Source organism: Lipophrys pholis (genome assembly GCF_963383615.2).
Source record: "Lipophrys pholis genome assembly, chromosome: 4".
NCBI classification, from domain to species: domain Eukaryota; kingdom Metazoa; phylum Chordata; class Actinopteri; order Blenniiformes; family Blenniidae; genus Lipophrys; species Lipophrys pholis.
The window spans coordinates 30923089-30948434 of NC_137637.1; positions in this window are offsets into that span (position 1 = coordinate 30923089).

Here is a 25346-nt window from a genome sequence, read left to right on the forward strand (position 1 = left end):
AAAAAAAAGTGAACCTGGACCCAAGCTGTTTCCATAGCAACACACTGTAATAACACTGCATGTAGTTTGTTGTCAAAGACAAGTGTTTGATTTAATGCAAGAACAAAAAGCTCATGGGCAAAATGTCAGTGGAATCACTTCTAAGTCAAGGCTACAAGACTTAACCAATGAAATGTCTTCGTCATCGTAAAGCCCTCCTAAACACACACATACGTCTACTTGTCTGCTTCATAACTCTGGTAACTAAACTGTTCCATTCCTCTCTCCTCTATACTGCTTTATCCTGTACCACTGCACCACTGTGGAGGAGAAACCAGGTGGAATAAATTAACTAACCGGAAACTATATATCATGAAAGACCCTCCCCCAGTCTACCATGGGTGTTCTTCTACACCATAACTTTTCCATCATCGTTGTTGTGTGAACTTTTTGAAAGTTTTTTTTTTAAACATTTCTGTTTTCTAAAGCGCACATTAACCCTTACCTTGGTCTGTTCTCAGTTATCCACGTGTGCTACAGTTCAACTGCAGACATGACTTAAGAGAATTTAATTAAAATAAATAAAATCAATTTATGTGTTTCTCTTTGTGTGGCATTTATATTTGGTTTTGGTGTATTTTAAAACTGTGTAGGCCCCAAAAAACATAAAATACACGTGTGTCAAATAAATCAAAGCTGTCATCTTTCACCCTTGAAGACAGAAACTCGTGCATAACTCACGCTGCATAATGTTTAACACAAAGTTATTTCTGGTCGAATGTCTTCAATCACTGACCCATATGCAAATAATACATATTCATACATAGTTTTGATGAAAATAATATTATTCTTAGAGCCTCTTAATGCCCTTTTACCCCCCCTTTGATCGAAAACATGCCACTTTCTGTGAATCACACACACACACACACACACACACACACACACACACACACACACACACACACACACACACACACACACACACACACACACACACACACGCACACACACACACACCGAGCCATCTAAATCATGTAGGTGCTGCAGCAGCAGTGTTAGAAATCGACACCATGGCAACAACACAAGGCTGCGTGGTTACGTAAAGGCGATCAGAGACTCCGAGTGAAAAGACAAACTGCTAGAAAAAAAAAAATATGCAGACTAACTTGGGGGAAAGTGCTTCTCTCACTGGATCTGCACCGTGTAATGAACTTTTGCCCCCTTTTCATTCAGAAATGTCAGGGAAGCGAGGCGACGTCACACCGAAGGAGAGACTAACGGTGCGTTCCAGCTGGAACTCAGACTTCTGAGTTGTCTAAATATTTAATACAAACAGATTTATTTATTTTTTTAAATAGCACTTCTAAGTGTTTCAATGACTTGTACAATGTCGTAATACTTGAAAAGGGCCAGTGCAAACACGACGACGCTGGGAATGTTTAGGCTATTTTCTGAGCTGCAATGTTGTCATCAGCTGGAACGATCCCGCTCCCCCCCCCAAAAAAAATTCAATAAACCTAGAACACAACTGTACAACTATACTGCACTATACTACTATACAGCAAATACTGCGATTTGTTAATATCAGCGTCTCAGTTCCTCAAAAGACGGCTTTCTCCAACCAGTGTCAGAGTGATTACGTCCTGTGTCCTGATTATCTCCCATAGAAATATCCTACAAATGAATCACAGACTGTTCTGTGCGAAGCAGCTGTCAGGAAACGTTACATTTATCACCATCACCTCATCTAACTTGGTAATTAATAACTTGTGGCTGTAATTACATAAAATCTGTTTCCCAGCACACTTTTCTTATTTGATTGTCAGGACCTCCAAACCCACAGTGTTTGTGTGGGCGCCGGAGTGAGCGTTTTGTTTATCACTTACTCATCTCTCAGAACGAACAGAGATCACCTCCGAGGAGACGGCAGCGTGTCAGAGCCAGAGACTGAGAGCAAGCGCGCTATGAAGTAATGCGTTACTGTTACGCCAGCAGTAAAGAAAGTAACTGATTACTTAAGATCTCAATGTTTGACTTTTTGCTTTATATAATGCAGGAATCAAGCTGTTGAGCAGCTGTCTCTCTCTCTGTCCTGCCCCCCCCCCCCCCCCGTGTCGACTGTTAGCTATAGCTATTACACTAAACTCCTGTTTACAGAAAAGCTTCATTACTTCTGAACTTTCAAAGTCATCTTGACAACAGGATGGATGAAAGGTATCCAACTGTTTAACATAACATGTATTGCTCATCTATAAAATATCTGTTTACTTGTTGATCATTAATTTTGGTTACATTACTTGAAACCATCAAATATTTTTCTTGAACCGCTTCTTCCATAGTGAAGTGGCTGCTGGGCCAACTGATGTGAAAACAGTATTGGGAGTCGCGAAATAATGATTAAAGATGTATGTCCAATTTGCTCGCCGCGGTGTCGTTACATCATCACTTGACATTATCCACTAATTAATGAACAAATGTTCCCTATCCGTGTCGGGGAGGCTTCGGCTGTGCGAACATGCTCCTTCACTTGGTTTTAAAATATCAGTGCTCATCTCTGACATTAGTAATAAAAGAGTCATTCCTTTCCACAGTCGCTGATGCTTCCTCATGAGAGATAAGTTGGTTTATCTCCATCTGTGTCATGGAAAATGGCTGTTTTAATTGATAAAACAGAATTCACTTGGAAAAAAAAAAAAGGACAATTAAGATTAAATCAAAAATTGATGTTGATTGAGACCCAACTTGACCCAACTGGGACATAAAGCGATAACAAATAGAGGTCCATGTGAGACTGTCCTGACCGGATTTTTGCGTTGTGGACCAGATTCCTCTCTATGTTTAGGCCAGGACTGTTTGTCAGCCTCTCATTCACAGATTAAATGTGTCCCTTCAGCCTAACGAGCCGTGCGCATAAACAGCGATGGGACTTCATCGCTTCTGAAAATTTAATTGACCGTTAGGAAACAGCCAAAGAAATGTGACCCGGCATGATTCACTGTGTTGTACAGTTTCTGGGCTGAGACCCAACAAAAAACACAAAAAAACACAAAAAACACAAAAAAACCCTCCATAACAGGTTATTTTCAGTGTTGATATCTGCCGCTGAGCTGATTGGCTATTTGGTAGCCATTATCAAAATTGTCCCCAAGTGTACCAAATATATTGACTCTACAGCTTCGGTTTCTCATTAAGCTACTGAGGGAAGCATGACTTTGGATTGTGGGACAAAGCCGGGATTTCTGCAGAAAGCCCGTGTCATTGATTATTACGCGTGTGTGTGTTCTGTTTGGAAAAGTGTGGAGGAATACAAATGATTTCGCAGATGTATGTGAATCATTTTTCTGCTTCTCAAAAACTCTACGTAGATGAGTGTCTCAATCAGGCCAGAGCACATCAAAAACTCAAACTATGAGTATTGAATAGTTGTTTTCTGCGATCTGCGACGAGCGACGGTTCGCGTAGTGGACGAGTTTTTAACTGAGTACACATTTCTAGATATGAAGTGATGTGAGGAAACGATCTGTTGCATTATAAATCACCTTAAACTGGAGCGTCTGTTTTCTGCTGGTGGTACAAGGGGGTAGCCCAGGTGAGCTTCATGAATTGAAATACATCAGCTCAGCAGGCTTTTTTTCATTTGTTTTATTTAATTCGTTTTATCGGGGTACGACCCGTGATGCAGTCGGGGAACGAGACAATGTGGAGGTTTTAAATGGATGATGAATTGAATAAATTCAAAGGGGAGAGCCCACAAAGACTGATGTTGAATTCCAGCCTGTTTTTAAATACAAAGAAGAGAGAAAATGGGAAAAAAAATAAATGTAAAATGGAAGTATATTTCACATAACCCTGTTTCATTTCATACCACTAACCTAGTAGAGTCCTGGAACCAACAAACAAGTGAGTGACAGTGACGAGGAGAGCAGCAGGACAGGCCGGATCAAACTATCATCAAGCGCCGTCTGTCAGCAATTACACAGAGAGGGGTATTATAACAGGCTTTTACCGTTTCAACCCCTCATTACGAAGATAAGTGCATGTTGGGCGAAACAAAGAGGACAGTGGAAAAACTCAGGTGCAATTAGATTGACCTCCTCCACACTAAAATCACGTTGGTGCAGTTTTAACTCCGTACTGTTTGACCTTATTGTCATAAACCTGCAGCTTTTAATTCTGCACAATCCTGCCATTTTATTTTCATTCTGCTGAATTCAAATGTGTTCTTATGTGTATTTGACTTGACTTGACAGAGATCAGTGATGGAAAAACAACAAAAAACCCCAACCCCCCAGTGAACAGAGATATGTAAAAAAAAAAAAAAACAACCTCAGATCCGGTCACATGAGTCATCCTTCACTGTATTTAAGTGTGTTTGTGACGTACACCGAGAGACCAGTTCAATCCTGGATGCTCCAGTCTGACAGTGACAGGATCCAGGGGCTGGCAGCTTGGAGGCAGTGTTTTTTTAACCATATTGTTCTCCCTTTATCCACTCGCTAATTTTTTTTTTTAATCACCTATATAGATAATAATTACTCTTTTATTGTGAAGTGTGATGCCGCCACGTAGGGATTGTTGCTAAAATATGAGGAAAATACACAAAACACACAAATAAAAGCATGAATTTTGAAGATCATTGAAACACCCATACATCAATCTAATAATTAAAGTAAAACAACAGAATGGCCGCCAAGCCAGATGGAACCAGGTATTGTTTCCTCTGACCGGCACCATTACAAAGCAGCTCGTTTCGGTGTAAAAAAAAACCCAAACTACTGCGAGCTGACTAATTGACGATATATATATATATATATATATATTTAAAATAACATTTGTTGTCATGCAACCTGGAACTGGGATACTTACCAGTTGAGAAGGTCCCATTTACCAGGTCACATGACAATAACAAACATGTCCGCTTGCAGCAGATTATTGATTCCTGCTGGCAGTAAAATGAAGTCAAGCTTGAGATCAAGTACATCAACTAAGAGGATTTCCCTGGATTTGTAGTAAAGATCTTACTTGATATTCCACCACTCCCATTAACATTTCAAGCAATTGTCAAGAGCTGGTTTCAATTACTTGACAAGAGTCGAGTAACTAACGCCTTTGACTGCAAGCAAAAGAAATATGAAAATAACTTAAATGTACATATTGCTTGTCTGTGTTTTTATTTTCACCGAAGCCGTGTTGCATGACGTCACACTGGATTCCGATAGCTCTCCGAAATCTCCCACTTTCCAGGTGGGAACTCCCAGCTGCATGTCCAGACGCATTTTTCCCACTGGGAAGAGACGTCACCTGAGTTATGAACACATCATTTGAACTACCTGTGGGATGTTCATACCCAGTAGCTGCTCGGCGCCACCGCTGCTCGTGTTGACTCGTACTGAAGCTGGTCCACAGCCGCATGTTCGTTTTCCCGCTGCAACATTTGTGTGTGATTCCGGGTTTTTTTTTACAGAGCATCCATCCAAACACGTTCACCTGCTTCCAGGGAAGCTCTCATGAATAATAATTATTTTATACTTTCCAAACACTTGAGTGCTTGCGCTATGTACAGGCCCTGGGAGCTGGCCTGATTATGCTGTTTGCTTGTTTACGAACAACATTTTGCCCGGCAGTCTCTGCAGCCGCTCGCTTCCCAGCGTCTCAGGAGTCTGCAGCGGTCCGGATGCTGCTGCTGCTGCTGCCACCGCCGCCGCCGCTGCTTCTGCTTCATCCCCCCCGAGCTGAAACAGACGCCTTCTATTCTCCGGCAGAGTTCAGTGTCACTGCAAGAGAATTTATCAAAGCTCAGCTCAAGAATAAAAATAAATAAAATTGATATATTCATTGTTTCGCCTCTGGGATTAAGCTCTTGCTGTATGCATATGAATAAGTTTGCACTACTCTCCCAATGTCTCTTTTTCTATTTATTTTTTAACAACTTTTCGTCGTCGCTGTCAGATTCCACTGCCTTTGAACTATTTAAGACGTCTTTATAACACAAAGCTGCAGTCAAGACCACCGGCTTTCAGTCAGAATAAAGAAGCACAGAAGTGTGCAGTTCTTTTTTTTTTTATTGTATACATCATTTTATTTATTGATGCCGAGATTTCAGCCGAGATTGTTCCCAGCTGTCCAATCCTTTGTGTTTCTCTGATCTCAATAGAGATCAAGACTAAAACTTGACACACACACACAAAAAACAAACATGCATCATCTACATTGATTTATCAATTTTGGGATCATTTCGGGGATTCTGAGGAATGTCTTGTTTTTTTGATTTCTATTCTTCATCCATCAAACGCTCTCTCCAGTTTCTGGACTGAATTTTGTTCAAATGAATAAAAATAGATGAACTAATATGAACATTCAGTGTTACAAACTGAATAAACACGAGCATACATTTATCAGACCTGCTGCCAACATGTTAATATCTCCTTAACTTTGTTTTTTCATAATCAATCTATATTTTTCCAATAACAGGTTATGCTCGATTCCACATGACTGATCATTAATTTTTCCAAGAAACGGGTTATTTTCATTTTTAATCGCTATATAGAAGTAACTAACAACTTCAATCAAGTTCTGCTTTGGAGTAACTTGCACAGCAACATGAAGAAAAGATTTTAAAAGACATAAATAGACTTAAAATAGGTATAAAATACACAGAATACATAAAAAGAAGGACCGTGAATGAAAAATGTTTCTTTGATGGAAAAAATCTATAATTTTGAAACAGTGCATGCACTCAAATGCAGTGTGTGGATAATCTTTAATCTACTGATAAATGTGTGCTCAGCACTTCCTCATACAGTGAAGCAAAGGTCCTGATTGCATCAAGTGAAAGCCAGACTGAGAAGCTCACTATTATCTCATCAAACAATCCAGACAAACAGTGAAAAAGGTTTTCAGCCCAGTTTGTATGGAATGAAGGCGTGAGTGGTGTTCACTTCACGTGCCTCTCGTTTGTCCGTTAAACACACAGATTTGGCAATTTTGATGCTCCAATTCAACGGAATGATCAGAAACATGCATTAATTACATTTGTAGTAATCAGGATTGTTTTTTTAAATTGAATTTTAGGATCATCTGTTTGCCCCTTTCCACACTGACACGTGAGGCTGGATCTCTTGGGTCGAGCCAGTTCACGCCTGGTGTGAGGGACGAGACACTCTGGACACGTCACCACAAAGAGACGACACTTGTGAGAAAGTCAGAAGGAGGCCAGATCTTTTTATTTGTGAACAAGGGAGGCACTGTGTTGTGGTGAGTGAAGAGTTTAGTTTCGTTTCATACCGGTGGGTCTCTCCTCCCAGCAGTCCAAATGCATGTGTATTTTTTATTTGTTTGGTGTCTCGTCTTCAGATGTGAAAGTCTATGTGATTGTCTGTCTTTCTGCATTCGTCCAATAACTTCTTGGCGTCAGCGTCTCATTACCACACGAGGGATAAAGTGGCCAAAGATGGACGGACGAGTGAACATCTCAGAGACGTTTCACTGTTTTTACTTTTACCTGCGTTTGTGTCCACTTTTTCCATGGGACACAGAAATCAACAATCTCCACATGACAGGAACAGATTTTAGTTTGAACGACTGAGACCAACATACTGTAAGTCAATACCTCAAAGAGCCTGAACCACCAATTAAGCACTGAGAACGAGTCAGCAATTAAAAAATAAATAAATAATAAATCCTGGATGATAATATCTCCAGACTGAACTGAAAACCGAGAATATACTGAGTGACTACACGTCTCTCATAAGGAGTCAAAACAGTTTGTGTGTTGTGGTAGCTGAATGCCCTGGATGTCTGTTTTCCTGAGGCGTCTGCCCACCGTGTGACCACCAGGCTGCAGCGGGGTTTTAAAAAAAACAACCATAAGATTTATAATCCGAGTGGCAGAAACAGCAAGCGAAAACCGTCAAAGTCGATAAAATGAGAAAGTATTCACAGTTCACTGCTGAACTCCGTGACCTTTTGTCGACCTTTGGTGGGCATGTTACCGTGTGTGGGTGAGGACGCTGCTGCCGGAATCGATAACGCCCAGAGGACCCGTCTCCAGCCTGAGGAACTGACAGCAGAGCGAAGCCGAGAGACCTGCACTGCAGCAACGAGGAAGTTTGCTGGGAGTCTGAGAGCACCTCTCTCTCTCTCTCTCTCTCTCTCTCTCTCTCTCTCTCTCTCTCTCTGTCCTTGTGTGTGTGTACTTGTGTGTACTTGTTGGACTCAACAGCATTCATTTTTCCACTTTACAGGCTCTCATTCACACAAACCTCCCTCCTCCAGGCGGTGAGTTGGCTGGAGCCACACAGCATCAGTCTGGAGTCCTGGCAGTGTCCCCTGCAGGCAGCAGTGCTCATTACAGCCACATTATGAGAGCGCTGGACAGGAAAACAGCAGGCAGATGAACATTGTGCCTCAAACCGCTGTACTTTCAGTATGAAGTGTTGTTCCAGAGGAACTCTGAGCCAGCCATTAATCAGGAGGCACCCCAGGGGTCCAAAATGGGGACTTTGCTGTTTAAAAAATTTGCATAAATAAAAATAGGAATCATTTTATATATTTTATTATTGATATGAATACTTCAGGCTCTTATCAGTCTTTGCTTTTCTCCCTGTTTCAAGAGCGGGTTTGACGATGTTTCTAAGAGTATTTATGATAACTCCCATATTTAGATTGCTGAAACCTGTATAAACCCCCACATTATGTATGTAGATTACTCTACAAGGGTTCAGTTCAAACCAACTCTAACTACTAATCCAGCCTAATCTGATGCAATGAAAGTAAATCAAAGTCATTTGATCCTTCACTGTTCCATTTTCAAACTCTCGGATGGCCTTGAAATCTCAGAGTTCATCCATAAGTCTTCCCTACAGCTGCCTGCCCTCTCTCCTCCGCCTCATTTCTGCCATCAGCCACTGGGATTCTTCCAGCAACTCTTCAAAACTGCATCCATCACCCCAATATTAAAAAAAAAAGTGGTTCAGATCAAAACAACCTACTTTAATCCAGATCTTGGATGAAATGGCTGCTGACCAACCCTCCAATCAACACTAAATAACCTCCATGAACAGGCCCAGCCTGGTTTCTGCCTCTGCTGCAGTCAGAATCACCAAAGGCCTCCTGGCAGCAGATTCTCTCCTGATCTCAAGTCTGGTCCTCGTCAGTCTGGGTGCAGCCTACGAGACATGTTCTCACACCATCCTACTCTGGTTCCACTCATGTCTGTCTTCCAACTCCAGACCTTCAGATCCAAGCCCTCCCCTGTAACTGCTGGAGTGCCCCATGGCTCTGTCCTCAGGCCCCCGTCTCTTCATCACCTGCCCACATCCTTCCCCTCGGCAATATCTTCTCCAAATTCAAAAATCCATTCACACCGGCTTCCAGAAGACACCCAGCTCTGTCCATCCGCCCACTCCTACCAGAATTTACTCTTTGAGAAAGCAGTTGTATTGAAGTCTGCATTTGGATATTTTCCCTTACACTAGTGATCGGGTTTGCATGTTTTTGCAAAGTGTGAAAAAATGAAAACGACGGAAACAAGAAGAGAAGTTCAATTCACACTTTTATACCTGTTTGAGTTCTGTCACTGGGATCTGGGAAGTCAAAAATAATTAAGCATAATAAATATAGAAAGGAGCCGAGAAATAAGAAACATTTCTCCGTTGACGTGGAGTAGGTATAAACACTAAAGTCAAGACTGTCACAGACAATTGTGTAGACATCATATGTCATTGTATTAAAATCTCAATAAACTGCAGTCAGATCAGTGAAACCAGAATAAGCACACGGGTGCAAGTTACATTTCTGAGTTGTTTCGACTCTCGATCTCACATAATTCAGCAGGAAAGACCACAAGGCACGAAATAAAAACCCCACGAATTGCACCAGAGATTTGGTAATATGAATATCAAGGGGGTTTCTTTGTTGCACAGAAATGTCATTTCCAAACTCTAATCAAAGCGATTAAACAGAAACACAGCCGCTGCCTCTCTCCACCTGCGTCGGCGACAGGCGCTCCGGACGGCTCCTCGGGGACTTATTAGCCCACTCACAAGTTTTAATTAACCTATGAGTTCCTTTTTAATGGGACTGTGTGGACTTCAGTCAATGTTTCTCCATCTCTTTATTTACACTCCAGCCAAAGCTGTGTTGAATATTTAATCATGGGCGTTAAGTTTCATGTGCACAAAGGATTTGGGGGGTTTACTTCTCCGCAGTCTGCTGCCTCAACAAAACTGCAGCTCCAAATCCAAAGTCCACAAGTGGAAATTCACTGGTTTGATAAAGTCTCATCAGAGCAAAAGCGGCTTCCCTTCATGTTTGTTTAAGAACTGATATCAAGATTGTATTCTTTACTTTTAAAGCTTGACTCTGTCTGCCTTTTAGCACCCGGGCTCCTGGAACGACCTCTCGGACCTCCGACGATCTTTTAAACCACCAAGTCAAGCCACTTTCTTTTTTTGTTTTTAATTTCAACCCACTTTCATTTGATGGCCTTTTAATATCTCTTTTCCTACAACTTTTGATTATTATTTGATTAATCAATCTAATCAACTGAACTTTCTTACCAAGACATTATTTAATTGATTGATCAATATTCATTCCATTATTGGATTATCTTATGAACTTTGTGAGCCACCAAATGTCACTGAACAAGTGTCCTGTATTCAAATACCCAAAATAAATATTTGCTGTTTTTTTGAGTAAATTATTATTTAAATTTTTTTTATATATACTTATTGGTGCTTTGTTTTCCTGAGTTAATGAAGTATTCCAAAATACCAGGAAAAACCTCCATTCCTGCTTTGAGCTGACTTTTACGCTTTTGGTTTTTATTACAAACACCGGGAAATGCAGCTCATTAAGTAGATAATATTGACTTCCTGCTACTTGTGTGGCCAGTTTATTTGCACATTCACAACAAACAACTCATTTACAAGTAATTCCCATGTTTTTTGAAGAGTCTATCCACAACAGCAGATATCAGAGCCGCGTCAGAGTCCTGACTGGTTCCGAGTGTGGAATGGACCTACAGGTTAAACAAATTGGAGTTTAAAGTGCCAGGAGGTGAGCAGAACTGACTTGACACACACCTGGGCAGAGAACTTCTACACACACACACACACACACAGAGAAACAAGGCACAGCTGGCAACAATCAAAGGTAATCATGGAAGGAGCTGGAGCGTTAAGGAGGACATGAGGGCCGAGCAAAAAGACACCGAACACATGGCAGGGGGTGTAAAACCAAACGAAACCAAAACAACATGACAGCAGCCTGAAAAGAAGTATGTAGTTCTGTAGGTCCTCTTTCAAATTCTTATCTTACAGTTCAAGGTGACAAATGTGACACTGCAGTGAAGTCTTCTCTCCATATTGCAACTCAGAAAAATGCTTTTTTAACTGCATCTTCTCCGTCAGCGAACCGAACCGTGGACGGCCTGGACCAGGGATTGGCTCCAAATCCATATGGGGCAAAGGAAAAATAGGGGATGGATGGACTTCCACTAAATTCAACAGTACATCAACAAAAACTGAGTCAAGGATAACCACAAAACACAAACACGTTTCAATCTGTGGGCTGATATAAGCGGAAAACTTCACTATTTCCTCCAAATTGTGAAAATGTCCAGGTCAAATCGGAAGGAGACGTGCTCAGATTGCACAATCCAACACATCTGACCTTCTGAGTCGACTGTGTCTTGTTTTCACCACTGTAGTGTTTGTACGCAGATTAATGCCACGCGTCACAAACCTCCACGCACCACCTGAATGGCCTCCATCACACAAGAAGTGTGACGTCGGCTCAAGAAGTTTAAGCTTCTTTGCCATGTTGGAGGACAAAAGTCCACCAAAAGCAGAAATCCCTCCAACCGCAGCGTCTTCTCAGCGTCATCTTGTCCGGTTTGACTTTACACTTGTGGACGTTTGGAGGAACACCGTCAGCCATGTGACGGAGCCGTGAGCCGGTTCATCACACTTACAGAAATATGACGAAAAGGTGTTGACGCGTCGCGCATCCGACAGCCTTCGACCTCCATCAGACTCCGATGCACTGAAACACTGAAGGGAGCCAACTCAGCATCTTCTTCCAGTCGGGAGCGTAAACCAGCAGACAGCTTACATGCAGTGAAGGATGACCTTCTGTCCTCCTTCATCCCGCCCGGGTCTCACAGGGGCGGCCGATCCTCATGCTGCCACGTCTGCCCGGTAACACGCCTGTTAAATCTCCATGCCACTATGAATCACGCTCACGTCGCCGCTGCCTTTAACCACGGGCCGCGGCGCTCGCCCCGCACAAACCACCCGCATGCCGCAGAGCGACGCCGAGCCGGTTTGTTCATTTCACAAGAAATCACAAACATCAGCGGCTAAATAGTCTAGTTTGCATTTTTATTCCCCCGGAGACTCGCCGCAGCCACACGACAGGTTGTTTCTCATGCTTCGCATTGCAACGCCTCAAAATGTGTTTGCTTCTAGATTTGCATTAAACCGATTTGAGAATATCATCGCGTCAATTTCAGCGCTTCACTTTTAATCCAGGAGCGAAAAAGGATTTGACCCTTGCAGCAGCTCTAGAGTACAGAGATAGTAAAAATTTCAGTATTGTTGTCTATTGGCCTTTATCTGTCAGGGTTGCGCAGGGTGGACCCAAACACAGACTCAGCCAGTTCTGTAAAAAACAGGTTTATTGCAACAAAAAGTCCATGGAACACGTGAAGACACAGGAGACACAAGGGCACCGACGAGCAGAGCGACGAGACATGTCGACGAGGACGCGAGACATGTTGACGAGGACGCGAGACATGTTGACGAGACGATGCGACAAGGACAACCGCGGGAGAGGAGTTTAAATACACAAGGAAGGGGTGGACACAAGTGGAACATTGGTTAATTGGAAAGACGAGGTGAGACACACAGAGGCAGACACAGAGACCTGACATTATCTTAATAAGCTAAGTCTCAAACAATACATTAATTTAATCCTTTAACTCTAAATAGCCTGGAACAACAAAGATCGGTCCCCGTTAGGAATGATTAAAATGAGACCAAAGGTATGAAGGATGCCTAGGAATTACTTTAAGAAAGGATTGCTGTATCTTCTATGTTGGTGCTGCTACTGTCTTGTGATCTGAATGGGACTCACCTACTTAAGTAAAGCTAAAATGCAGATTTTTCTTTTTTCTTTTATGTATTTGCAAAGTTATATTCAATAAGGGGAACAAACTAATATATCCCTGAGAGGACAATGCAGCTACGTTTGACTGTGACTTTTGATTTAAGGCACTTTTAATCCTCTTGTTGCTGAAATGTGAATACAAATAAAGTTTCTGTGTACTGACTTACATAACTTAATAACCCTTCTTTTAAACCACAGGTGGACACACGGTCACTCATTCTAATTATCACAAACGCTCATATACCTTCTTTACACAATTTACCTGTAATATTTCACAGGTTTATCATGAATTCAATCTGGTTTAAATCGTATTCAGTTGAACATTTTGACTGAAGGTTTAACCACTTGAGATATGTAATATGTGGGAGTATTGTAATGCACTTTAACCCGCAGGGCTCAGTGTTGCGGCGGGTCCACAGCAGTCCGGTCTGCTGAAGATGTACCAGAGAGCGTCCTCTTGGGACTAGAACTCAAGGTCGCCCCGGGACTCGCCGGAGATCACATGTCCCAGTTGTTGGGTCGGCAGCTCCAGGTTCCCCTGGGAGGAACTGGAAAAACACTCTGCGCCTTTTGCTTTTTACTTTTCCCTTTGCTTCCCCGACGGTCACGGCCACAGTGCCGTCAAGCATTTGATTCCCACCTTGTTCCCCGTCCCTATTGCTGTGGCGTTCTCATTTGTCAATCCCTACATGTTTTATTAAACACACTATTGTCTGATCATGTTTCAACAAACTTCACTTTGACCCATCTCAGTACGTCTCAGTACTTCTGCCTCCTACTACTTTATGATATATTTTTTTTTATCCATTTTCAACTTGTTTCACTGGGTGACATGGACTGAATCTGAATCGGAAGCCAAACGCAACCAAATACTTCAGCACTGAAAAGTGACAACACCCTTTAATACCTTTATTAAATGATTGATTTCTTCAGGAAATAAATTCTGTCCACGTGTAGAAAAAAGAGAAAGACCTACAAGTACACAGACAATGTGGTTAAAATTCTCAGACTGTAGTTTGGTTGCAGCGCTGGTGTCGTTTTCATGGCTTATTAGTTGACGTGGTTTGAGGCTGCATTTCTAAATTACTATGTATGGAGGTAGTGATCTTGACATTTCTCAGACTATTTTTAGTGATCGTGACGATGGAAATCCCTTTTAAAGCATAATAGCGACTTTTTCCTTTGTTATATTTCATTTTGTTTATAACATAAAACAACACAACATAACAACCACTTAATTTAGTGCTCTGTGTGTGTGTGTGTGTGTGTGTGTGTGTGTGTGTGTGTGTGTGTGTGTGTGTGTGTGTGTGTATGTGTGTGTGTGCGCGCGCGTGTGTGTTTGTGTGTGTGTGTGTGTGTGTGTGTGTGTGTGTGTGTGTGTGTGTGTGTGTGTGTGTGTGTGTGTGCATGAGTCTGAGCTTCTCCGTTGTCAGACCACCTGTCCCATTCCTGTCATATATCTGTTCACCTGTTGATTTGTCTTATTAAGCTTGGGTGCTTTAGGTATCACTTTATTTATTTATTTATTTATTCATTCATTCATTCATTCATTCATTCATTCATTCATTCATTCATTCATTCATTCATTCATTCATTCATTCATTCATTTATTTATTTATTTATTTACTTACTTATTTACTTATTTACTTATTCATTCATTCATTCATTCATTCATTCATTCATTCATTCATTTATTTTTAATGGACCCTGCTTATACAGACTGTTTATTAATGGGTTAGGGTGAGGACAACAGTTATGTCTGAATGAAGTGAAACAGAAAACACTTGATGATACAATAAGACATTTCATGAATATACCAGATGATTACAAAAAAACTAAAACAACAACACAGAGATAATACAAAGCAAAGCAGCACGTTGCTGTACTTTTGAGTACTTGCATTATGAAAACTTACTTTCACAGCTGGAAAATCAAGTAAACATAAACAAAGATTCACCATTAATGAAAGCAACAGTGAGAGTCATTCAATCTCTCGCTCACGATGAAGCCAATTCACAGCTCAGGACCCACTGATAACAAACTCTGCGTATAAAACACTTACTCTGTTCACGGTTACACCATTGACCTTACTCACTGTCTGACTGAAGATTACAGCAGATGTAGTAACATTGTAGCCTTCAGATATTTTATCCGCAATCAGACTTGAGTTGTTTTTTTTTCTAAATTGTAAATGAGGACAAATCTGGTTTAGTTCAGATTTATTATTTTGGCCTTTTGTGGCGTCTGCTCTCACCACTGAGGTCAAACGGATCCAATTAATATACGTGTAGAATAAACAGCAGGAGGTCTCGAGAGATGTTAAAGTATGCATTTGGCATTTCCATCTTCATCAGAATAATTAGGCTCAACAGAAAATGTTTCAAAAGTTGGAAAAACATCGGGGGGGTTATTTCTTGTCAAAACTTCTAAAGGTCATTCCGTCCTGCAGTGAAAGCAAACGGGGCCTCATCTTCACTTTCACTCCCGAATGACTGCTGCAGCATGTAAATACATGCAGGCCTAATAAATTGTGATGAAAAGAGAAAAGGTGTCGAGTTTAAATGACTCTAAAGGCGTGGGGTAATTGTTAAAAGATGGCCGACGCCGAGTCCAACAATAATGCAGACATTCATCATGGATTAAAGATCCCCCTGGGATTTGACAGCTAACAGCTCTGTCACACAGAAGTCTCTACTGGGTGTGTGGATGAGTGTGTTATTGGCTGTCCTAACACACACACACACACACACACACACACACACACACACACACACACACACACACACACACACACACACACACACAGCAGTGTGTTCTGGCCTCGGTAGCTGTGTAGACTCCCGTCCCCACCCATTGCAGGGTCTACAGTCCGATTGGAAATCCATGCACCCGGAGCCGAAGCCTCTTCCCCCATAGAGCTGCTCGCCCATTGATTATCTGTCAGAGGGCGGGCGAGCGAGGGAGGGGCGGCTGGAAGTGCTGCCCTGGGTGAGAGACAGAGTGGTGACATAAAGAGATAGAGAGGAGGAGGTAATGAGAAGCAGAAAGAAATCAGAAGATGATTTCCGCGGCGACTGAGAGGAAGTGAAAACAGAGTGTGAATCAAATAAGCAGAACCTGAACCACATCTTTCTCTCTTTCTCCATTTTATCTCCCTCCCTTCAACTATTTCTCGGCATGTGACTTCTCTTTTCTGTAGTTTCAGTTCTGTTTTTAGTTGCATCAGATCAATTTTATATATAAGTTTCCTGGTTTTCACGAAACAACCTTTAATTGTTTGTTTGCTGCCATCAAGCTTAATGATGCAAGTATCAGCTGGGAGGGTGTTTGCAGAAAAGTCTAAAGGGCAACATGATGCATGCATGACTTCACCGACAGATGTGTGCAGAGAACTGGCCACTCTCTGGGATTTCAACTTCACAGCTCCAAAGTTTGGGTGGGATATGAAAGCCACAGCAGGAATCTTTCTATCTGAGATCATGGTGGGAAAAAACAACAAAAAAAAAAACAACAGTGATGAAACATGATGCATGAGAGAAAAACATGGCCTGTACTAGTGTAGCGCCACCATATAATGAATAATATAGATACATAGTGTTTTATATATATTGTTACCACTTAATTGGCATTTGGGAGACAGAGGAACAGTTTAACATTCTAACCCTAACCCGAACCCTAACCCTAACCCCAACCCTAACCCGAACCTTAACCCGAACCCTAACCCTAACCCTAACCCGAACCCGAACCCTAACCCAAGTTTACGTGAGTAAGTCACTAAGTGAAATTTATTTATATAACATCTTTCATAGATCAAGATCAGTGAGTGCTTGAGAGCTTTAATAGCAGAAACATAAAAGCTGAAATAAAATCTGTAAAAATACGAGTATTTTGTAGTAAAATTGGATTTACAGCTTAGATACCGAGAGGCAAAACATACATAAACAAAAAAACAATAAGTAAAATATATCAAACGAAGCAGCTGCAGGTCAACCAGTGTTGAAACGCTTCAAATGTAATCAGATTACACTAACAACAGTAAGAAGCCCAACATCCTGAAAGGAAGATATCTTTGCATGACATAAAGCGCAAAATAATTTTAAAAAGACCCTCCAAAGTTTTATGTTTCAGAGCAGAGAAAAGAGCAAAACATCAGGATCAAAGCTTTCAGAAAATAAATGGAGTTATTCGTGTCAGAAGAAAATGTTTTCACAACCCTTTTTTCTTTCTTTTTAAGTTGGATTGCTGGACAAACGCGGCATCCTGCAGAGAGCGGGTCGGGTTGGGACGGTGGTGCGGTGAGAGCCGCTCGGCGACGGTGACGGATAAAGAGCGACCGCAAATGTCAAATGTTAATGAGATCAGAAACGGCAGAGGAAGAGTTGAAGAGAGGAGGTGAAGCAGCAGAACGTGGGGGTACAGCTTCCCTCTGATGTATCCCGACTATCATATCTGAGCTTTAATGATTCTCTCTGGGTGGAGAAAAGAGAGACTAAAGAGAGATCAAGGAGGTTGAGGGGGTGAGGAGAGAAGGAAGGATGGAGGGAGGCTGGAAATGAGGAAGAAGAAGAAGAAGAAGAAAAAGAAGAAGAAGAAGCAGTGAAACAGTAGGGGAAACGAAGCCCTTCCAGACACACTTATTCCAGTGTAGGCCATCATCTTCATTCCTTCAGCCCTGTAAAGTACAAGTGTATGAGAGTTTAAATATTTATGTTGAACTCTCCAGACTTTGTTTCACACCGCGCTGAATCACGAGGTTTCATCAGAGGAGAGAGCTTCACTCGCTTCACTCGCTTCAGTCACTCAAATTAAATCCTGGTGTTACGAGTTTTACTCACTGATGTGAAACTGGACGATAAATTACAGTTTCTCAGCACAAAAACTGTGTAAAATCTTCTAAAGCTGTATATTTACCCGTTTAGTTTTTTTTAACAGTTATAAATGACTCAAAATTTGTATTTGACTAGTTTAAACTTAGTTGTCTCTCAACTGTGTGGATTGCATTGTGTGAGTCAGGCTCATAACTGATTCACTGAGTGTCGTTGAAGTTTCATGGATTCAAAGTGAAGCGGCGTACGTTCATTATTTTGGTCTGTTTGTGCCGTCATTGTAAAAGTCCAGTATTTTTGAACTGCAAGCTCGGCTGCGCTCACTCACGCAAAGGGAATACTAAGTTTGGGAGTCGTGCAGACGTTGGCCGAACGCTGCTGCCTTAAAAAACAAATTCAGGAGGTGGTGATCATGTTACAGTGAGCCGTAAAGGAAGTATGGTGGAGAGAGCATCATGGTCAGTGGCTGCTTCGCTTCCTTGGCGCCTTTAGAGAAAGCAATAACTCGAAGGGGAAAATATATTCCCACTTCTATCCTGGCACCTTGCACAATAATGTCAAGAGGATCACAACAAGGGTTAACCTCGAAGTGAATCTACAACCGAATGGCTTCAAAAACGTCTGGAGTGGCTCAGTCAGAGCCCAGACCTGGATCCAATTAAAGTGCTGTGGACTGACCTCAGGAGAGAACGTCACATCAGACATCCTGAGAATATGGATGAGCTGAAGCAGCTGTGTGTGTGTGTGTGTGTGTGTGTGTGTGTGTGTGTGTGTGTGTGTGTGTGTGTGTGTGTGTGTGTGTGTGTGTGTGTGTGTGTGTGTGTGTGTGTGTGTGTGTGTGTGTGTGTGTGTGTGTGTGTGTGTGTGTGTGTGTGTGTGTGTGTGTGTGTGAGGGTCGTGCAGCTCTGATCAGCAGCTCCTGAACGGGCTCAGTAAAGTTTAACAAAGAAGGTTCAACTGGTTAACTCCTTGTTTCCTGAAGTTATTTACAATTAAATAGAAAACAAATTATTATTTGTGTTTTTGCTTTCAAGCTGATGCTAAATGAAGTGGAGATTGTTAGTTTTTCTATAGAACACACAATCAGTGTGAATTTAGGTTTGGGTTTGAGCATCGATGCCACATAAACTATTTACAACTATTTACACTACGACGCCCACAAGAGGCCAACTAGAACAGGGTCTCAAACAGTCTGTGTTCACTAGTCTGCAGTCGGATTAGATCCTGACCCGTAGAAAACATGAAAGCAGTTATTGTCCTTGTTGAAGCACAGAGTGATGGGCCTAACCCTAACACTGTCAAGGCTAAGAGTCAGGGTCAGGATTAGGAGTAGGCTTAGGCTTAGGCTTAGGCTAAGAGTCAATGTCAGGGTTAGGGTTAGGAGTAGTCTTAGGCTTAGGCATAGACTTAGGCTTAGTCTCAGGCTTACACTTAGGCTTAGGGTTAGGGTTATCAGTCAAGGCTTGGAGTCAGCATTAGGGTTCGCCTTAGGCTTAGTTTTATGCTTAGGCTTAGGCTTAGGCTTATGGTCAAGGGTAGGGTTAGGAGTCAAGGCTAAGAGTTCCAGTCAGGGGGCAAGATTTTAAGTCAGGGTTGGGGGTCAAGGTTAGGAGTCATGATTAGGAGTCAGGATTAGGGTTCGGAGTCAGGTTTAGGCCTAGGAGTCAGGGATAGGATTAGGAGTCAGGGCTTTATTTAGGAGTCAGGTTTAGGTGTCATGATTAGGGCTTGGAGTCAGGATTAGGAGTCAGGGTCCATAATTCGCTTATAGGTCCCACTCTGGTTAGGGTTAGGCCAGAATGGGACCAAATTTATATCCTAGATACGTTTTGATTCTGCACAAACCGGCACTGGGGGGATTCATACGTTATCGCAGCTGCATTCTGAATGCAAGCGCAATTTGTGACAACATTTGTCAAGGGGTGAAATCTGGCTTTCCTAACTCAGTCCACCTGCAAAGTGCATATTGAAATAGATGAGTTTGATAAATACATGAAATGAAGTTGTTTGTGTAGAAGTGCATTAAGCACTGTGTGTCTTTCCGTCGCCTACTTGTGACTTAGATGTAGATTAGATCATATTTTTGGCCTATTCAATGCAGAAAACTAGGAAATTCGAAAAGTTGCACCTACCTTCTCTTTCCATTGCATGTTTTAGTTATTCTGAAGTATTTCAGTGTTCTCTCTGGGGGAGCTGCTATTGCAAGAGTATTACTCCTCACAACCTCCCCCTGTGGCTGAGAGTGGAAAAAAATCACCAAACATAATTTTTAACTGTACAGTTTATTTTAAAAAGTGCATTCACTGTCTCCTTTTTTAAAATGATTATAACTCATTATCTATGTATGAATAAGAAGCCAAACAACCTGACTGACAGGAAACTTAAGTCAACCGGTGGGAATCCCCCGCATGAAGGGGATTCATTAGCATTCTCTAAAGGCATACAGTCATTTATAATTAAATGCCGAGGCTGATCAATAATTGATGGCCAGAAATGAATGTTTTCCAGCAACACGAAGCTTCAGACAAAGAACGACGACAGTGGGCGATAAAAGAATAGAAGAGCCTGGAGGTGACTGAAACTAACCACAAAGAAGAAAAGGAAAAAAAAAATGTGAGAGAAAAGACAGGAGCAAATCAGTCAGCAGCCGTCAGGATGTAAACTTGATCTTTTCGTCTGGCGATAACTACAACAATGACTCAGGTAGAAGAAGGAGCTGACAGCAGCTCCATCGCCATCCCTGCTGGCCTCAGACCTCGAGGCGGAAAGCATCACGCCGCTCAGACGCGAGGACTTCGGCAGCTGAAAGTGATTCATTTTCTTCAGAGTATTCACATGCCGGGGCTCAAGGAGCCGGCCCGCAATCAATACCCACATCGATAGGACGTGAACCATCAATAACGTGTATTTAGCTTGCTAATACTTCATATCTGTGGTGGAGACTTTTGATCTTAACTGACACAGTTCAGGGGAGGTATCGATGAAAGAGCACAACAGCATATTTAACCAACATGGCCTCTGCAACTGGTGGATGGAGGGGGGGGGGGGGGGGGGGGGGGGGGTTATTACTTAAAAATGATAAAATATGCAGTGCACATTTTATTATTTCATACATGGTCATGTCATCCCACAGATGGCAGAGATTTAATGTGTGTTCTGTTTTAACGGGTGCCATTAATTCCTGGCACCTTCTGATATATATATATTATATATATATATATATATATATATATATTTCTTTTCTTTTTTTTTTTGTACGAAGCAGTGAAGGAGTAATAATTTGGTACTTCTCACCCCCAGGCCTTCCAGTTTTCTCCCTTTTCTGTGAGCCGCAACCATTTCCTCCCACAATCGATAAACCACAAATAGTTGAAAGTCGCTGTAAGAAAGAAAACTGGAACTGGTGACCTTCAGTTAAAATGGGAATGTTTTTTGTGTGTGTGTCTGAAGAAGGGCTTGGAAACGTGATTCAGACGTTGTTTTTCTGAACTAAATGTGGCGGTTCGCCTCGATTGAGCCCAAATATAGTCGTTGGAATCTAGTTTTTTTTATTGGACCCGTCCAATGTGGTCCAAACATAAACCCGATTTCAACGGACTGACAAGATTCAGCCCAAAAAAAAACGCCTAAAGAGACCGATGAGCTGTTTCTGTGGGTGAGTTTTCCTCCGGCTTCCTCTCACAACAAAGACACTCGTATTTGCGAATGTGATTGTGCGTCCCTACACTTGTGATAGACTAGTAACCTGTTGGACGAATGGATGGACGGATGTTTGGATCGGTACAATCGGCAGTCAAACTATAGAAACACGACTCATGTAAAAACACATTGCATGCCTGGTCCCCCCCCCCCCCCTCCCACACAAACCCCATCTCAGACTGAACCATTCTTATTATCAGGATCAATGACAGTCTAATAAACTCACCAGACAAAGGAGAAATATGAAAAAAAAAAAAAAGCTTTAAAAAAAAAAACCCTGAAGAACAAGAGAAGCTTAATGTCTCAAAGTTATTACCTTCATGTCTAATTTGACAACAATGAGACGGATGAGCCTCGGCTCGTCTTTACCGCCACCAAGGGAGGAATATTACCGAACAGATGCAAGGTCACCGGCTAAATTGGTAACGCTTCGGTAGCTGCGATGATATTGGTGGTGTCAGAGAGCACGAGGGAGTAATAATGCAAACAGAGCGCACTTCTGCTGAAACGTTTGCACGGACTGACAAACACATTGTCTGGAGGGAGGAATAGAAGGAGCTCCAGAGGAAGGAATAAGGCCCCTTCGTAAACAATTTGTCACGTTTATGATTTATTTTTTCTTTGAAATGGACGTTAGTGTGTAATATCTGCATGTGTGTGTGTGTGTGTGTGTGTACCCCCGCCCCCCCCCCCCCCCCCCCCCCCCAATGACTGCTGCCTGCAGTGAAATGCTGACTGGCAGCCATAACTTATCCAGCAGTGGGACACATTTCATTCGTCCCTCCCCCCTCATGTCACATCTCTCTGGTCCATTTCTCTTTCTGAACATCACCCTCTCCCTCCCTCCCTCCACCACTCCTCTCCCCCTCTCTCTTCTTCCCTCTGTTGATGTGAATCTCAACAATAAGAAAACGACAGAGTACATTTCTTTAGTTGTTGCTCCACGTTTTGGTTTTTATAAAGGAAACAAGTGAAACCACTCTGTTCTATTCCATATTCATACCAATGTAATCTGCTGCTTGTTTTCTTTTGCATTTGGCCGTTGATTGAACATCGTATGGTAATCGAGAAAATTTGAACTCAGGGTGTTAAACAAATGTTATTTTCTAGACGTGATAGTTAAAATTTGGTCACTTCCAGTGGCGGCTGACCAATAGAGGGCGCCAGGGCGTCGCCCTCCCTGGGATCAAGAAGGATTTTTAAATTTTTTTTAAAATAAAATGTATTAACAATCTGTCGAAAAATATTCATCCCAACAAACTAACATATGGCCCTGAATTGTATTTGCTTCATAATCTTTAATGAAAAATAGGATTTTTTTTTTCTCTCGCTCTAGCAGTTTGTGTGTGTGTGTGTGTGTGTGTGTGTGTGTGTGTGTGTGTGTGTGTGTGTGTGTGTGTGTGTGTGTGTGTGTGTGTGTGTGTGTGTGTGTGCAGCCTGGGGCACTGCAGAAAGCCGCCCCCAAGGAGGCGGGGCTTAGTTGGGATCTGACCAATTACCAGTTAACACCAGAGTGACTGACATAAGATTAAACCAATCAGCGTCATTTCATGTCTGAGACTTGGGGTGCTTTTTAAATGCACACAAACAGAAATGTGTTCAGAATTTTGCAAACGTGTCCAAGTTTGTTAATGTGTATAAATGTTTAGATATGATCATATTTATAAAGGACTGAAAATCTAAGAGCTTAAAAAAAAGCAGTTTTTTTTGCAGTTTGTTTTTGAGGTATCTTTCAAAGCATTCTAAAATACTTTGAAAGATAGTTTGTTGTTTTGTTTTAAAATATACATGATATACCTGTTGTTTTTCCTGAACTCAGACTGTCATTTCCAGTAAACGAGCCCCAAAAACACATAAATTTTCCAAAAGGGACGAATAAAGTATCTGCTTGTATTTGTTTACAAGCACGTTAATAAAAGAGTCATTTTAATAGTCATGATCTCTATTCACTAGCTGTTTAAAATAACCATAATATTTAACCTCTGAGGGGCTCTTTCAATCTAAACATTTGCTGAAATTGAATAATAATGAAAAGCCCAACCTAAGAAATTTACCACCAGCCGCCACTGGTCACTTCATCACTTTGTAGTCGAATAAGTTTTTCCACATCAAGTTGCAAGTATATGGAAAATACTCTTTTTTTTGATTGTCCACCCCCAAATAATAACTAAAACACAAACACTGTATAGATCAGAAAAATCTGGCAGCCTCCATAACGATCTAATGGAGGAACACCCAGATCATTTAGTGAACATTTCTTTCTGTTTCATGGCCGAACCAGTTATGACATGAGATCTCCAGTCTTACTCACAAGCTTCACACGCTCGTTAAGGCTCGCAAGACTACGTCTAACTTGAGCTTATAACTAAAGTATAAGCGTTGATTCCATCTTTTCCAAATCACAAGTACAACAGCAGTCCTTAAATTGTAATGAGCTGTAACAAACCTGCACAATAAGTATTTTTCATGAAGGACAAGACTCGTCAGAAAGACGTTATTTACATGAATAATGCATCAAAATGTCAGAAACACAGTTTGAAAAATAACCGATAGATTTCTTCTTTTTTTTTTACAAGCTGGATCAAAATATGACTCCACTGAGGTGCACCGGTCTGACTCCCACTGCAGACGTGAAAACCGGAACCAAAGGTTTCTGTGGAAACGTTTTCCAGGAGGATGAGAGATCATCTGGATGTCACTTTCTTCTGTATCCCCCAGTTACAGAAAACATTTTTGTAAAATACCTTCCATCTGCTGTACAAGCTGGCAAGCACAGGATGCTTAAGTAAAAAAAAGAAAAAGAAAAAAAAAGAAAGAGAGATCTGGTGAGTGCATCTGCGCGCTGACTCACATCACTGCGACGTTCCACTTCCTCCTCCTCTGCCTCGTTCTCCCCTCTGGTCCGCATCATCTCGGCTGCTGTCTATCACACAGGTGAGTCAAAGGAGGTGTGGAGGAGGGACACCTTCCCGTCTTTATTTTCCACCCACCTTCGTTCGGCAGCACTTTCTGGTCCAGACAAATTAGAATTTAAAAAAAAAGAAAAGAAAAGAAAAGAAAAGCGGTGAACAGAGAGGGAGCACAGAAGATTAGAGCAGGAGCCAGGCTACCTGTCTATTCCTCAGCCTTAAAGTCAAACGTGTTGCACGTCGATTTAAGGTGCAAAAAAAAAAAAAAAGCTCAATATGAGAGGAAAATATTGTTGAGAAAAGGTGCAGAGAAGCACAGCGGGGGATGTTTTTCAACGTTCATGGAACTTCACTTTTGCACTTTTCACACAGCATGCTCAAAAAAAAAAAAAGGAAAGAATAACAAGATGTAGAAAAATTCCCATTAAAGTTTGTTTTTGCCCGCCGCTCGCCGCTGCTGACTCCTCTCCCCTCCTAACCCCATCAAAATCACAAACGCTTTGACCGGCAGTTTTTTTTGTGGAAACGGTTCAGCAAATCACCAGCAAAAGTCCCAGCAACACACTTACGGAATTTTCTACACGTTACGATGTGCTTTTAGTACATATGCTCACATTTTCACCAAAATCCGACCACGTTGATTTTCAAAATTGTCACAATTTATTTTTTTTTCTTTTAGATTTTTGGCAAAACGGTTTACCAAATCAATAATAAAAGTGCACAGCACACTATTCACGCACATTTCGATGGGCTAGTCGCTAGT